Here is a 6,132-nt window from a genome sequence, read left to right on the forward strand (position 1 = left end):
TTTGATGTAAAAAAAATCCTCGCCAAACATGAGCCCTATAGCTCAAATCTAAGGGGTCGCTATTTTTATTTTAGTTTCCCATTTAATTAGCATAGGAAAAATTCTTTTTTGTTTTAAATTGAATTTACACATAATTTACGCAATTTTTTCCAAAAAACCGTTTCATATTCTCAAAGTTGAGTCTTTGAGCTTAACAAAAGCAAAGTATGATTATCTTTACAAAAAGACTAGCCATTTAAAAATTACTAAATTTTGAAATTTGAAAAAATAGTTTGCAATTATTTTTTTCTTTTGCATAATCCTCAAAATTTTTAATCAAACTATTAGTCAGTATTGTATTTTTATATATTACAAATTTCAAAAATGGCTCTCAGTACGTAGTGTAGGTGACAGCACACATGATAATAATAAGATAAATGAATTAATCGTATGATTACAAGTAATCATGGACTATAATTTTGTTCCATTGTAGTTTATATTAATTATCCATCCAAAAATACAATGCATACTAATAGTTTGAGTAAAAATTTTGAGGAATATGCAAAAGAAAAATAATTGCAAGCTATTTTTTCAAATTTCAAATGGCTGTAACTAGTCTTTTTCTATATGAAAATTACCGTAAACGAACTAATGACGATTTGAGAGCCTAGCCTAGGGATATTCTATTACATACAATCATCAAACGGCCGTATATAGGAAAATTCGTTGTCCGCAAAAGCCTTTTCCATACGTTATCTCGTTCAACATAAAAAGAAAAAATACTGACAAAGAAATATGTAATTTTATTTTAAGTTTTTTCAAAATTTATTAACCTAAAGACAAACAACAGAAGTCTTCCATCAACATCAGGAATATTATTTGAAGTGAGTGTAACGCTCTAATTGTCGTGGTAAAACTAGAACATTGTGGAAACCACGAGTTCTATTATTTTTTATAAACATTCATAGATACTTTGCTATCAGGTTCTTGTGAACACTACGGGATTAAGTTAGAAACCCTAATTCGTCTCTTCTAATAATTGGATTGGTAAATTAATTATTTTCAATGATAAAGAACCCTAGTTTTGCAATAAAAAATTCTTAAAAAGATATCTTTACACAGTACAAACAAGTATTTGGGCTGAAGGAAGACGAAAAAATGTTACTTATGAAAAGATAAAACTTATTTCCAAAAAAGACATTTTAAATTGCTTCTTTTATTAGCAGGATAAGTCAAAATGGCAAAATATTCGCCCCTCCCCCATATACATCTCTCCCATTGAGAGAATTCGGAAATTAATGAAAGTTAGTCAGTTTCCCTAAAGCAATTACTTCTGAAGGCTATGGATCCGAAAAGAAAATTACTTTTTCTCTTCCAGATGCCGCGTTCCAATTAAAAACCTCATATCTCTCGAGCTTTCTGTTCCCGTTATTCACTGTATCAAAGAACGATATCCCAACTCAACGTTGGCAATTGGCTAAAAAAAGAACAAAAAGGCCAGTTTCACACATTCATATAAGGATAAGCTGCAATAGTTGGAGTAAAAAAATTTATTTTTGGCGAAAAGCTTCTAGTCTATTTTTAAAACACGTCAAGTTCAATCATTCCTTCGGTAAAGAAACGCGCAGCTTTTGATTAAAATAAACGTTCAACTTGATTTTATCCCAATTCGCTTCATTGTAAATTGTAGGTAGGTTCTGAAAATATATACGCGAGAAGGAAAAGCGGTGAAGAAAACAAGAGGAAATCACTTCGGTGCTTGCGATCGCCGTTCTTAAGTACAACTCATGCCGAATTCTTACGATGCTATTTATACACTAAGGTGGTGCAATCAAGTATTGAGGCGTGATACTAGTCCGCGTTCGTACTGAGCCGGCATAAGGTCTTTGATCAATTTATTTCATACGATAAGTTTATTGGATATTTTCCGACAAATGGACGTTGGGAAAAGATTGTTAAAAGTGGCGGGAAAGGAAAAAGCTAAAAGTGTTTGAGATGTGGTGGAGGCGGATAATGAAAATACCGTGGATAAAATATGAAAAGGGAGCTATGAAAGTCAGTAAAGAAAAGGTGAGATATGACGATTGAGAACCTTCTGCACGGTCACGACTAAACCTCATCGTTCTACATTTTAATTTCCATATGAGCCAATAAGCTTTGAGTTCCATGATAATATTTATAGATGTCACGCACCTAGGTAGGAAGTAAAATTGTCTTTGGTAAACAATTTACCAAAAAAATGGTAAATGGCAAAAGCTGTCGATTTGGAGATAGGTATTTCTGCATCATTAAATCAAAGCTCCGCATAATTCTGTAGGACTTGAATTATTATAATATGTACAATTGTTTGCCCAGGTGCAAGAGCGATGCCAGTTAGGTGGTGGTAGATCGATAATTTATTTTTACCTATGCGTACATGTTGGGGTACGTGAGAGACCACCAGAGAAGAGAGTAGAGGGTAGAGAGTAAAAGACGATCAAGGTATGAAAACGTTGCTGTAGGACGGTACATTTTATTTAGACGAAGCATTTTTGCCAAATCAAAGACGAAAGACGTATTTTTGGCTATTAATTAAGACGTGTACATTTGAAGACAAGATACATTGTAAATAAGTGTTCCTGATATTTAGTTCTGTTATTCGTTGTCATGTTGGATGTTCGTTGTTCTTTTATCTTCATTATTAATATTATTATATATTTATCAAATCACCCGGAGCCTTTTATTAAACAACCCCTAGACGCGAGAAAAAGCCTACAATTCTTTGTTAAGTAAATCGTTTTGGGTTAAGCGAAATAAAATGCTTGTTAAGGTTTAAAATTGTTAAGTTTAAGTGGATTAAGTTAATATTCAGGGTGGACCAGTAGGTATACGGATCAGAGCATTCCATGCATGGGTTTTGACCTGCCTGTAACATAGTGTTCGTAATTTCCAAAATTATAATTTTAATTTTCCTAAATTGAGTCTGAGTAACCTTCAAAACGCGGAACTATCGTAGACAATTGTATTTGTTGTAGTTCCGGTATATATTGGATAGATGCAAAACACGAAACCGCTACAAGGAAGCGATTCAAGGACACGCGACCAAAATGTAGGCCGAGACAAAATTCCAAAAGTTTTATGTGACGATAACGAAAGTAAACACTATGTGGAGTCCTACAAAGAGCAAAGGTATATGAGGAAAGAGAGAGAGGACGTGAAATCCGCCAAGAGGAGTAAGTGAAGCCAGGACGAAGAGGTGATCCACTGGTCCATATGGTTCGGAAATTATCGGATATAACACAGACTGGCGTTAGGTTAATGATTAAAACCCTGTTTTAATGGTAAACCTCTCCTACCCCAAGCGACCCGCTCGCAACTACGATACAATTACTTATTTTAATTAATAGAAACATATTACAGTATATACATAGAAATACAAGTAAGAAAGAAAAGATGGGCACGGGAGAACTTAGATTAGATTAAATATTAAGTTAGATGTATTATAGAGAAATGCGAATATTAACTCACGATAGGGCCATTTTTTGCACTGATAACGACGTTGTGACGATAATGATGTTACAGTTTCTTTCAGTTGTTTTTCGACAGAAATTACGGAAATACAGGACACGGATAAATAAAAAGATGATTAGGAAAGAAGGAGATAAATAATTGCTTTCGTTAATGAAAGATTTTTTAGTGGTCTTACGAAAAATGAAAAGTTACGTTTTTTTTTGTAGGCAATTTCTTAGGTTACAAATTTGATAATCAATAATAATTTTTTTGGTCAAAGACCGTTAACGAGATTTTCGTTTAACGTGACCTTTGGCCTCGCGTAACATGTTCAGCGGCACTAAACGATAAGGAATTTTGAAATTGTGTATCTATAAAATGACAAAAAGACAGTGTCATGTATATGTTTCCCGTATGAAAATCAGTTCTGAATTATATAAAAAGAATCAAATATAATTTCCATGTGATAATAACGAAATAGACATTAAATGGACTACTTTCTCTTAAAGGTGAAAATGGGCCCAGCTTAAACTGATTGTTTAAAATTTAGAATAATCATAAATACCTTGAGACTGTTGTCTACTAACTGCAACAGATATCATCTTTAGTTTCCGTGCTTATTATATATTTAAACAAAGAATGACGTTAATTTTAGAACTCCCTTCTTAATGTGAATACTCCTTCTAATGGGTTTCAATAATATAATTATATGCAAATATTCAACTTAGAATTCTGGAGCTGATCGTTATTGGTAATAACCACTCAGTACTACAATTAGTCAATACTCCGAAATCACTCAATTATAATTCATGCTTAAGCAACGTATTAACCATAATCAGCAACTGCTCTTGGCCTATATTCGACTGTAATGCAACATTCTCTCACACAACACAAATCGATGATACAATATTCCTTCTTCATAAACACTTAAGAAAAACTTTTAAGCAAGATAGTATGTACATATTTACCTTGTTCACCTAAATTGCTGTAAACGAAAGACCTTATTCGCTTCCGAGAGATTTCTTCCTTGTAACAAGCTTGATCAGCGTTGCTGTTTTGTTTTTGTCGCTGTTTTGTGTCTTTTGTAAAGTGCTTCAAGTAATACGAACTGCATTCTGGATTCCTTTTTTAATGCCCTCCTTCAAAAATACCATTACTGTGTTATTGTACAAAGTATGACTTTTTCATTGATTAGACTGGCTTCCTTATCTTCTTCTTTCGTTTTAAAGTAGATTTTCAAACGATTGTTATTGATCGTAGAAACAGCAGGTACCTGTAAAAAAAGACCACTAATAATATCAAAAAGATAGACTGCTCATGCCAGGTTGAGGAAATAAAATAGAACCAAAAATAATGACGTTCAAAGGTTTTTGTTTTTTCTGTTTATTAGGGAAAATGTAATATAGTTGTTTCGATTCATTTAATTAAATTATCAAATTTTATTTATTAATTAATAATACAGTATATTTATTACACTTAGGCAAATTTAATCTTTTTGGGGTAACTATCTAGTGGTGGGGTCGTCGCTAGGATGGAGTTGGAGGGGGGAGGTAGGGAGGAGGTCTAAGGACTTTATCCCTATTGATAAAAAGTGAGAGCGGTGAAGCGGAGGCGAGGAAGGTAGCGACTAAAAATGAAAATAGTAAATGTCCAGGTGATGGAATGGTCGCTCGGGGAGGTTAGCAAACGTGGAGGCCTATTGCGAGGTCTAAGGACTTCATCCCCGTAAATAAAAAATTAGTGCGGGGGAATGAAAAATGCAAATTTTTATAGTCTCATTAGTTACTATGCAGTGCATTGTTAAATACTAGATAAGCATAATAGAGGAACGCGGGAGGCCATTCTAGCTTTACGGGTAACAATAGAGAAAACGATAGAAAAAGGAAAGAGTGCGTGCGTAGGATTTGTAGATTTAGAAAAAGCTTTTGACAATGTTAAATGGGACAAGATGCTAAATATACTTAAAAACGTAGGGATGAGTTAGTTATGACAGAAGAGTGATACTTATTAGTTTGTATAAAGAGCAACAGGCAATTATAGAGCTAGGGATGCAACGCAGAGAAGTAAATATTAGGAAGGGAGTCAGACAGGGATGCACACTGTCACCGCTACTTTTTAATCTATACATCGAAGACGCCATCAACATCATTAAAGAAAGTACAACTGTTGGGATAGATATAGATACAGGGGCAAAAAATTAGTATGCTTAGATTTGCAGATGATATAGCAGTATTAGCATCTAGCAAGGAGGACCTAGAGATAGCTTTAAATGGAAGCGGTACTGACAGATCAGTACTATATGAAAATAAATACAAGTAAAACTAAAATACTGGTATGCAAGGGAAGAAAAAGTACGGAAAGAGCGAAAATAAAGATAGGAGACGAAAAATTAGAAGAAGTGGCTGATTTTAGATATCTAGGAAGTCAGATAAGTCAGGACGGAAGGAGTAGCAGGGATATAAAGCAGAGGATAGCGCAGGGTCGTGTCACTTCTATGCTCGCGAACGGTTAATTTAGAAATTCGAAAAAGATTGTTAAAGGTGTATGTTTGGAGAGCGGCGTTGTACGGGTGCGTGGTGTTATAGGCGAATGATGAGGATAACGTGGGTAGAAAAGGTTAGAAATGAAGAGGCATTAGAAAGAATATGAGAACAGAGGACTCTA

The 6,132-nt window shown here is 34.1% G+C and overlaps 1 long non-coding RNA gene across 2 annotated transcripts in view; it reads right to left on the bottom strand.

Moving 5' to 3' along the window:
- Positions 1-4,736, bottom strand: part of LOC108739890 — a 67,018-nt gene extending 62,282 nt beyond the window's left edge. For both annotated transcript variants that reach the window (XR_003231279.1, XR_001938245.2), the window contains exon 1: positions 4,437-4,736. This is a non-coding gene — a long non-coding RNA (uncharacterized LOC108739890). The remainder of the gene's footprint in view (positions 1-4,436) is intronic.
- Positions 4,737-6,132: the final 1,396 nt, after the last annotated feature.

The sequence above is a fragment of the Agrilus planipennis genome, unplaced genomic scaffold, assembly GCF_000699045.2.
Source record: "Agrilus planipennis isolate EAB-ADULT unplaced genomic scaffold, Apla_2.0 scaffold248, whole genome shotgun sequence".
Classification (NCBI taxonomy): domain Eukaryota; kingdom Metazoa; phylum Arthropoda; class Insecta; order Coleoptera; family Buprestidae; genus Agrilus; species Agrilus planipennis.